This window comes from Silene latifolia, chromosome 10, assembly GCF_048544455.1.
Source record: "Silene latifolia isolate original U9 population chromosome 10, ASM4854445v1, whole genome shotgun sequence".
Lineage (NCBI taxonomy): Eukaryota > Viridiplantae > Streptophyta > Magnoliopsida > Caryophyllales > Caryophyllaceae > Silene > Silene latifolia.
The window spans coordinates 93229720-93238294 of NC_133535.1; the positions used below are offsets into that span (position 1 = coordinate 93229720).

General features: G+C 42.4%; 1 non-coding gene across 1 annotated transcript; it reads right to left on the minus strand.

Annotated features, from left to right (window-relative positions):
- Nucleotides 1–4156: 4156 nt before the first annotated feature.
- LOC141609665 (small nucleolar RNA R71) lies at nucleotides 4157–4262 on the minus strand. The gene has a single exon (XR_012527586.1). It is a non-coding gene; the product is annotated as a small nucleolar RNA R71 (small nucleolar RNA).
- Nucleotides 4263–8575: the final 4313 nt, after the last annotated feature.

Sequence of the window (8575 nt, forward strand, 5' to 3'; positions counted from 1 at the left end):
ATGCGGTGGAAGATAGATTATTTCATCTGTGACCGCATCCCTGTCACTGGCTACCCTCCTGTCCTGCCCCTTACCACTGTTGAGGGGGCAGCTCGGCCGCCCTTGCCTAGCTACAGGCTTCCTCTGCGGGCGGCCACTGCTTCTGCTAGCACTTCGAGGAGAGCTCGTGCCTCCACTGGACAGGCACCCTCTTCCTCCACTCCTGCTCCCACTGGCTACCCGGCCACTTTTCGAGCACCTACTCCTTTGGTTGTCCCTCCGGTCATGGACCAGAGGGCAATGTCACGTGCATTGGGTGATTTGTGCAGGAGTTTCAACGAGCACAGGCTAGACACGGCTCTAGCCCTCTACCCGGTTTACGAGGAGTTAGCCCGGGGAGGGATGCTCCCACAGGGTGACTGGACTCACCCTTCCTTCTTTGTCCCTCCTGTGGGCGGCTACCCTCAGCCTGCCAGGAGACCCCCTCCCACTACTACTGCTGGTGCCTCCACTTCCAGGCGAGCCACTGCCGCTGCTGCTGAGGCGGACGAGGGGAGCGACTCGGGGTCCGGAAAGGACAGTGACTCTGACTACGATGGTGGAGATTAGATGCTGGTGACCTCCCCGTTTTTGGCAGGTTTGGGGAGGTCGTATTTTGTGAGTTTCTTCTTTTCTCTATTAGCTTCCTTTTATTTTATTATGCTTTTATTCTCCCATTTTTCTGCTGGTGATTTGCTGCTGAGCACAATGAGGGCATTGTGCGTTTTGGTTTGGGGAGGGTATTTGCATATGCCTTTTGTTTTGCATCTGCATTTGTTTCCTTTTATTGCATTTCAGTCACATGTTTAGTGCATTTCTGTTTGCATTTGTGTTTTTGTTTTCATTCATTCATTCAAAAAGAAAAAATTTGAAAATTCAAAAAAAAAAATCAATCAAAAAATATCACGTTTACTTTTGCATATAGTTGAGTCGGATTGGAGTTATTAATGATGATTTTGCACTATTAGTCAAATATGCCATTCCATGCCCTTTTCACAACTGTTTAGCGAGAATTATAAGTGATTTCTCAATTTTTGTTATGGAATTCATTTCGGGTAATTAGACTTGACTCATTACTTTTGGCAAACTACTTATACTTTCTGAGATATAGAGCCTATAACTGGTGACATTCATGACCGGTTAATTTAGGATTGAGAGTAGTACTCCCTTCATTTCATGTTTTGCACGTGTATGAATTTTGATTGCTTATTGCCTATACACATTGGTTTGTGGTCGGTATTGCATGTTTTGAGAACTATTGCATCCTCCCCCTTTCTCGTTTTACCTCATTAACTCCACTATAAGCCATAACTGCCAGTTGCCCTCAACTACATCCCATACTTAGCCTACCATTGTGCCAAGCTAGGAAGTAGTAGAGGAATTTTTGTCGGATTAGAAGCAGTTTTGGTTCGTTTGTACTGATGGAGTGAGTATTGATGAGAAGTGAAGGGGCTGTGTCTTTTTGAAATGAAAGAAAGAATTTTAGAAGAAATGAAAAAAAAGAAGGACTTACCTGGGCAGAAGGCTCTGGTTGTGTAAGGGTGGTCGATCGACTGCCATCACTGGTCGATCGACCACCAGTTCAGAGGTTGAAAAAAAAAATGAAAATGAAAGAAAAGAAAAAGAAACAGGCAGAAAAAGAAAAAAAAAAGTGAGTTTTGAAAATAATAAGGTCTTGGTTGAAATAAGAACACGCCTCATGTGCTTACCTCATGAATTGGAGGCGTTTGTTTGGGATTTTGTGTTGCCTAGTCACTAAAGGCATGGTTTTTATGTTGAGTTGGAAGAACGGGATACGGTTTCTAATGGTTCGTTAGGTACTAGCTTGGCTCTTACCTTCACTTTTCCATAATTGTTCTGCCCCTTCTTTCCCACTTAGCCTCACATATCCAAATCTTGCAATAGTTCGGCATGTGATAGTCCTTGACGGTGGTTATAAGTATGTACGGTAGCTAGAATCATTATTCATGCTAGTCAGGCATACATGTTTTGTCGGTCGTAGTCTAGGTGAGAGACTGTATTTTTCTTCCCTCTCTTTTACATATAATCTTGCCATTTGCTTTGCTGAGAGAAGAGTGGCCCGGGAGAGTCCGAATGTATGAATCTTGCAAGGTCGAACGCCCGATTAAATTCCATGATATGCATAAATTTGTTCACTTGAATTAAGCTTTGCAGTAGTTGACTATGTGCATTAAACGGTTTGGCATTAACTTGTAGTTAGCTCTGAAATGTACTCCTTTCCATTTAGTTTTTATACGGGTCATAGTGCTTGCTTGGGGACAAGCAAGGTTTGTTTTGGGGAGATTTGATACGTGCATATTCTATGCACTTTATCTGTGGTTTTGGCACGTATTTCCATGCATAATTGTTAGCTTAAGGCGGCTATTTCTCCCGAAACGGTTTACTTTGCATTTTCTACGATTTATTGTAGGGATGAGTGGAAGTAAGCTAAATCAAGCCTGATTCGTTCTCCGGAGGCAACTTCAAGGAAGCCCAGAAGAAGGAGAGTCGTACTCACTCACCTCGGGATGCGTGCATTGGAGTGAGGAGCTGTTTTTGAAGAGAAGAAGTGTTTCTGCACAGCACCATCAGTCGATCGACTAGGCTGTAAGGTCGATCGACCACTGAAGCTCATCAGAAGCTACTGGACTGTTACAACCAGTCGATCGACCACGCTGACCGGTCGATCGACCAGTTTTCGAGCTGATACGTATTTCTTCGTGTTAGACTTTTAAAAGGCCAACTTGTAATTAACTTTCAGTATCTCTTTATCAGGAGAACGCAGCAACTTTTAGGGATGCTTTTCATTATTGGAAAACTCAGTTTTTAGATCTAGCTTGGAGACGGAAACCTTCGATATCAATACTTTGTTCTTGAATTCAATTAGTAAGCTTTTGTGCAATTCTTTCTCTTCCTTATTTCCTTGTTATTTCGATTCTTGTTTTCATCCATTTAATTTCAGCGATTGAGTTCCTCCCTTTTGTTTTAGTTTGATTCAATTATGTCAAATTTGCTCTTTACTATTAATTCTGAAGTTAGTATAGATTTAATTATGCGTAGGTAATTTCTTTGATTGGGAACGAGGTGAGCCATGGTAGAAATAAGGATTGTTTTGTAGTATGAATTCTTCTGTATTGGTCTTGTTGTCTTTTGATAAACCTTTTTACTAGATTGAGAGATTAGTAAATTGTATTATCATTAGATTAGGAATTTCCCTTGAGCGAAGGCTTTGAGAAATTCTAGGGAATAAATAGACCGTAAGGTTAATTGAGCATCGATCGAAAGGTTAGCTTACATTCCCCGAGACCGTATTATAAGACCTCTCGCTACCTTACGACCTGACTTTTGCCATGGTAAACCGAAGTCCCCGATCCCCTTTTCATCTTGTTGAGAATATTCATTTTAGCAATTAGCCATTTAATCAACCAAACTCAAAACCCCCCAATTAATTGTTACTTTTATAGACTGAAAAATAGCAAACAAAATCAACCTTGTCTCTCTGTGGTTCGACCCTTACTATCACTAGCTATAGTTTTAGTTTGGAATTATAAATTTAATTTTGGTACTAAACGACGGTATCAAATTTTGGCGCCGTTGCCGGGGAGACGGTGTAATTCTGTTTGCTTTATTTTAGTTTATTTTTCTAGTCTCAAGGAACTTTTGTTCCTTGAGGCCGTTGCTTACCTTTGCTTCTAGTTTTGCTTTTGCACAGTTAGAAGACAGGTTTTTGAGAGGAAGACTTGAGTACTCTCATTTTGGCAATTATGGCTACAATATATGATAATCTACAGCCAAAGGAACACCATCTTCCAAAGAGGCACCAGTTACCTACCCCTACTACGGGTAACTTTGAATTTCGTTCCTCTTATATCGATTTAGTGGAGCGAAATCAATTTGTTTGTTTACCGATGAGGACCCCTTGAAGCATATGGAGATTTTCACAGACTATTGCTGTTCTATACCTATACCAGCTGGGGTGACTCAGGATGAAGTAAAGGGGTTGATGTTCTTATACTCCTTGAAGGATTCAGCGCGAGATTGGTATCGCTACCTTGATAGGGTAGCAAATGAGTAACGGATTTGGACATCTCTAGCATTAGCCTTCTACAAGAAGTACTTCCCACTTTCAAAGACCGACGCCTTGAGAAGTAAAATCACAAGTTTCCAGAAGGAGCCGATGAAGGTTTTTGTGAAGCATGGGGACGTTTCAAAAGTTTGGTCCGAGCCGTCCCTCACCATGGTTTCCAAAGAATGGTATCTTTGCAATCTATTTTATAATGCGCTATATGATGATTACAAGGTCATCCTGGATGCATTTTGCTAATGGCGGTTCCAAAACAATACCGGTCAGAATAAAGGTTGGAACACTATTGAGGAGATGGCGGTCCATAGAGCTGAGTTTGGAAGTTCACGTGGAAAGTCCCGAAAGCAAAGTGATGAAATGAGTGCCGTTGTGACACTTATAACTTCTATTTCTACCCGTCTCGAGAAGCTCGAGATTTCTGAAGCTTCCAAGGAGAAAGTTGAAGTAACTGTTCAAAACTCAGATGAGACCGAGAAGTTGAGAGAAATGGTCCAACTACTTTTGGTTCAAGTGGCGAATATGGAAGCGGTGGGATTGAGTCCTCAAGGAATTTTGTGAAGCAATTGGAGAATATAGAGGCTAAGCAAGCCGCTAATTCTTCAAGCAAATGTGAAGGGCCGATTGAAACGATTAACGCCATTAATCTCAGGAGTGGCCTCTCTTATGAAAGTCCCGACAAGCCAAAGGAAGACTCGGAAATGATGAAGAAGCTCGTTTAAATTCGTGCAAAAACGAGCTCAATTGCGATTTCCGGTCGATCGACCAACATTGTCGATCGATCGATCAAGCGTCGAGATAAAATAGTTTCTGGTCGAAACTATTCACCAACCACCATCACAACAATCGATCGACCAACATCACCAGTCGATCGACTGGATCACCTGACGAACTCAATTCTGGTCAGGAACTGTTCACGCCTAGCCAAGTGGGTCGATCGACCACTCATATCAGTCGATCGACTGGAACTCTAGAGCAGGATGCAAATCCGTCAACTAGTCCACATGATTCCTCACTCATTGATGATTTGACGGGGGTTTTAAACCTACGGAAGCCGAAGGTTACTAATCCTACGGCGATGTGCGATCCGTATCCGGAGCGTTTGAAGGCTACTAAGCTGGAGCGTAAGCTTGGTAAGTTTCTGGAGATGGTCCAGAATCTCGAGGTAACGGTCCCTTTCACGGATCTAATTACCCAGGTACCCTCTTACGCTAAATTCATGAAAGATATTTTAAATCGTAAGAGAAATTTTCGTGATGATGGTAATGTTGCTTTTGTGGAAGAGTGTAATGCTCTTTCGCAAATTAATGTGCCACCTAAATTAAAAGACCCGGGTAGTTTCTCAATTCCTTGCACTATAGGTAACCACGTAATTGGAAAGGCCCTTTGTGACTTAGGGGCCAGTGTCAGTGTCATGCCGTATTCTGTTTGCGAAAGGTTAAACATTGGTAGACTTAAGGTGACCGATATTACCGTTCAAATGGCAAATAGATCGACTCAGAGACCTATAGGTGTTCTAGAGGATGTACCCGTTCGAGTGGGTAAGTTTTTTATTCTGTCAATTTCGTTGTTTTGGACATTGCGGAGGACAATCGATACCTATTATTTTAGGCACCGTTTTTACATACAAACGGGCAGTAATAGATGTCAAAAGCGGAACCATCACCTTAGAGGTAGGGGATGACACCATTGAGTTCGATCTTGCTCACAAGGCGATCGAACTCTTGATGAGGATACGTGTTATTCCATTGATATTGTTGACAGGGCTGTTACTTGTAATTAGAGGGAATCCTTAACCAAGGATCCCTTAGCTGATCTAACCCGTTTAGGTGAGTGTGCAGGTAATACAATGGAGAATGCTGAGGAGCCAAATGCTTTGGTAGCCTCAATGGAGAGCTACGAGCTCAATGACGAAGAAGATGAGATGCTTTTGAGCTTGGCCAACGAGAACTTGGTCAACACTTGCTACACCATTGAAGCTGATTCCGTCTATGCTGTAGAGGTAAAGGTGCCAGAGCGTAAGCCACTTCCTCCCAATCTTAAGTATGTTTTTCTAGATGATACGGAGCAAGACTCCAACTATTGTTAGCTCTAAGCTTAATAATGACCAAATATGCCTGCTTTGATGTGTACTTAAGAAGAACAGAAAGCTCACGGGTTACTCTTTGGATGACATTAAGGGCATCAGCCCTGATGTTTGTATGCACAGGATAGAGTTGGAAGAAGGCCACAAGCCTTACAGACAGGGTCAACGTAAGTTGAACCCGAAGATGCAGGAAGTTGTTATGGCTGAGGTGATGAAACTACTCGATGCAGGTATTATTTATACAGTTGGCAACTCCAAGTGGGTTAGCCCAGTTCAGGTAGTCTCGAAGAAAGGAGGGACTACCGTGGTTAAAAATGATAAAAATGAATTAATACCAACTCGAGTAGTGACAGGGTGGCGGATGTGCATTGATTATAGACAGTTGAATGCCGCCACCAAGAAAGACCATTTCCCCCTCCCTTTTGTTGACCAAATGACTGAAAGACTTGCTTCTAACAAATTTTTCCGTTTTCTAGACGGATATTCAGGGTTCTTTCAGATCCCTATTCATCCGGACGATCAGAGTAAGACTACTTTTACCTGTCCACAGGGTGTTTTTGCATATCGTAGAATGCCTTTCGGATTGTGTAACGCCCCTGCTACCTTTCAGAGGTGCATGATGGGGATTTTTTCTGATTATATAGAAAATATTATGGAAGTATTCATGGATGATTTCTCAGTTTATGGTAGTGACTTTGATCGTTGTTTAGCTAACCTTGACAAAGTCATGCAGCGTTGTATAGATGTTAATCTTGTTTTAAACTGGGAAAAGTGTCAGTTTATGGTCAATGAGGGAGTTGTGTTAGGACATCTGATTTCTGATAAAGGTATACATGTTGATAAGGCAAAGGTGCAGGTGATTGAGCAATTACCTCCTCCCGTGAATGTTAAAGGAGTGAGGAGTTTCCTTGATCACGCTGGTTTTTACCGGCGTTTCATTAAGGATTTTTCAAAAATTGCTAAACCACTTACACATTTGCTCCTTAAGGATGCTGTCTTTGAATTTACGGATGAGTGCCTTACCGCTTTTAACAGGTTAAAGGAGGCCCTAGTTTCTGCGCCAATCATTCAGCCGCCTGATTGGAACCTCCCATTTGAGATCATGTGTGATGCCAGCGATTATGCGGTCGGTGCAGTTTTGGGACAGCGGAAGAATAAAGCTCTGAATGCCATATATTATGCGAGCCAAACTCTGGATGAGGCTCAAATTAATTACTTTACCACTGAGAAAGAGTTTCTAGCTGTTGTTTTTGCCTTAGACAAATTTCGGTCTTATTTGTTAGGTTCTAAGGTTATTGTTTATACTGACCATGCAGCGTTGAAGACACTCTTTATTAAGAAAGATGCGAAGCCGAGGCTCTTGAGGTGGATACTCCTTTTGCAGGAGTTTGATCTGGAGATCAAAGATAAGAAAGGAGCAGAGAATGTGGTAGCTGACCACCTATCTCGTCTGCAGCTGACAGAAAGGGAGGATTCGTTACCTATTAATGATTCTTTTCCTGATGAGAGTCTTTTAGCTATTACTACTTCAGGGTCTTATCCACCCCCGTGGTTTGATGATTTTGCCAACTTTGCTGTGACAGGTAGGATACCACCCGAGCTTTCCTGGCAGCAGAAGAAGCGGTTCGCCTATGATGCTAGACAATATTTTTGGGATGATCCTTATGTTTTCAAGGAATGCGCAGACGGTCTCATCCTGAGATGCGTACCTCAGTGGGAGGTGAAGGATATCCTAGAGGCTTTCCACTCTTCTGCTTATGGTGGTCATCACGGTCCGTCGAGGACTGTAGCTAAGGTACTCCAATCTGGTTTCTACTGGCCAACTTTGCATGCAGATTGTGTCAATTTTGTTGCTGAGTGCGATGCTTGTCAAAGATCGGGGAATATTTCCAAGAGACATGAGATGCCACAGGTAGGCATTCTTGAGGTTGAGATTTTCGATGTGTGGGGCATTGACTATCAAGGACCTTTTCCGAGCAGTCAAGGTAATAAATATATCCTCGTAGCTGTAGATTATGTATCCAAATGGGTGGAAGCTATCGCTACCCCCCATTGCGATGCAAAGGCCGTGATTAAACTGTTAAAAAAGATAATTTTCCCTCGTTTTGGTGTCCCTCGGGTTGTCATTAGCGATGGGGGAATGCATTTTAAAGAGAAACAACTTAGTGCTTTATTGACTAAATTCGGTGTCCAACATCGTAGAGGTTTGGGGTATCATCCCCAAACTAGTGGTCAGGTTGAGGTTTCTAACAGAGAATTGAAAGAAGTCTTAGCTAAAGTTGTTTCTAAATCACGGAAGGATTGGAGTCTTAAGTTAGATGATGTCTTATGGGCTTATAGAACTGCGTTTAAAACGCCAATCGGGATGTCACCATACCGATTGATTTATG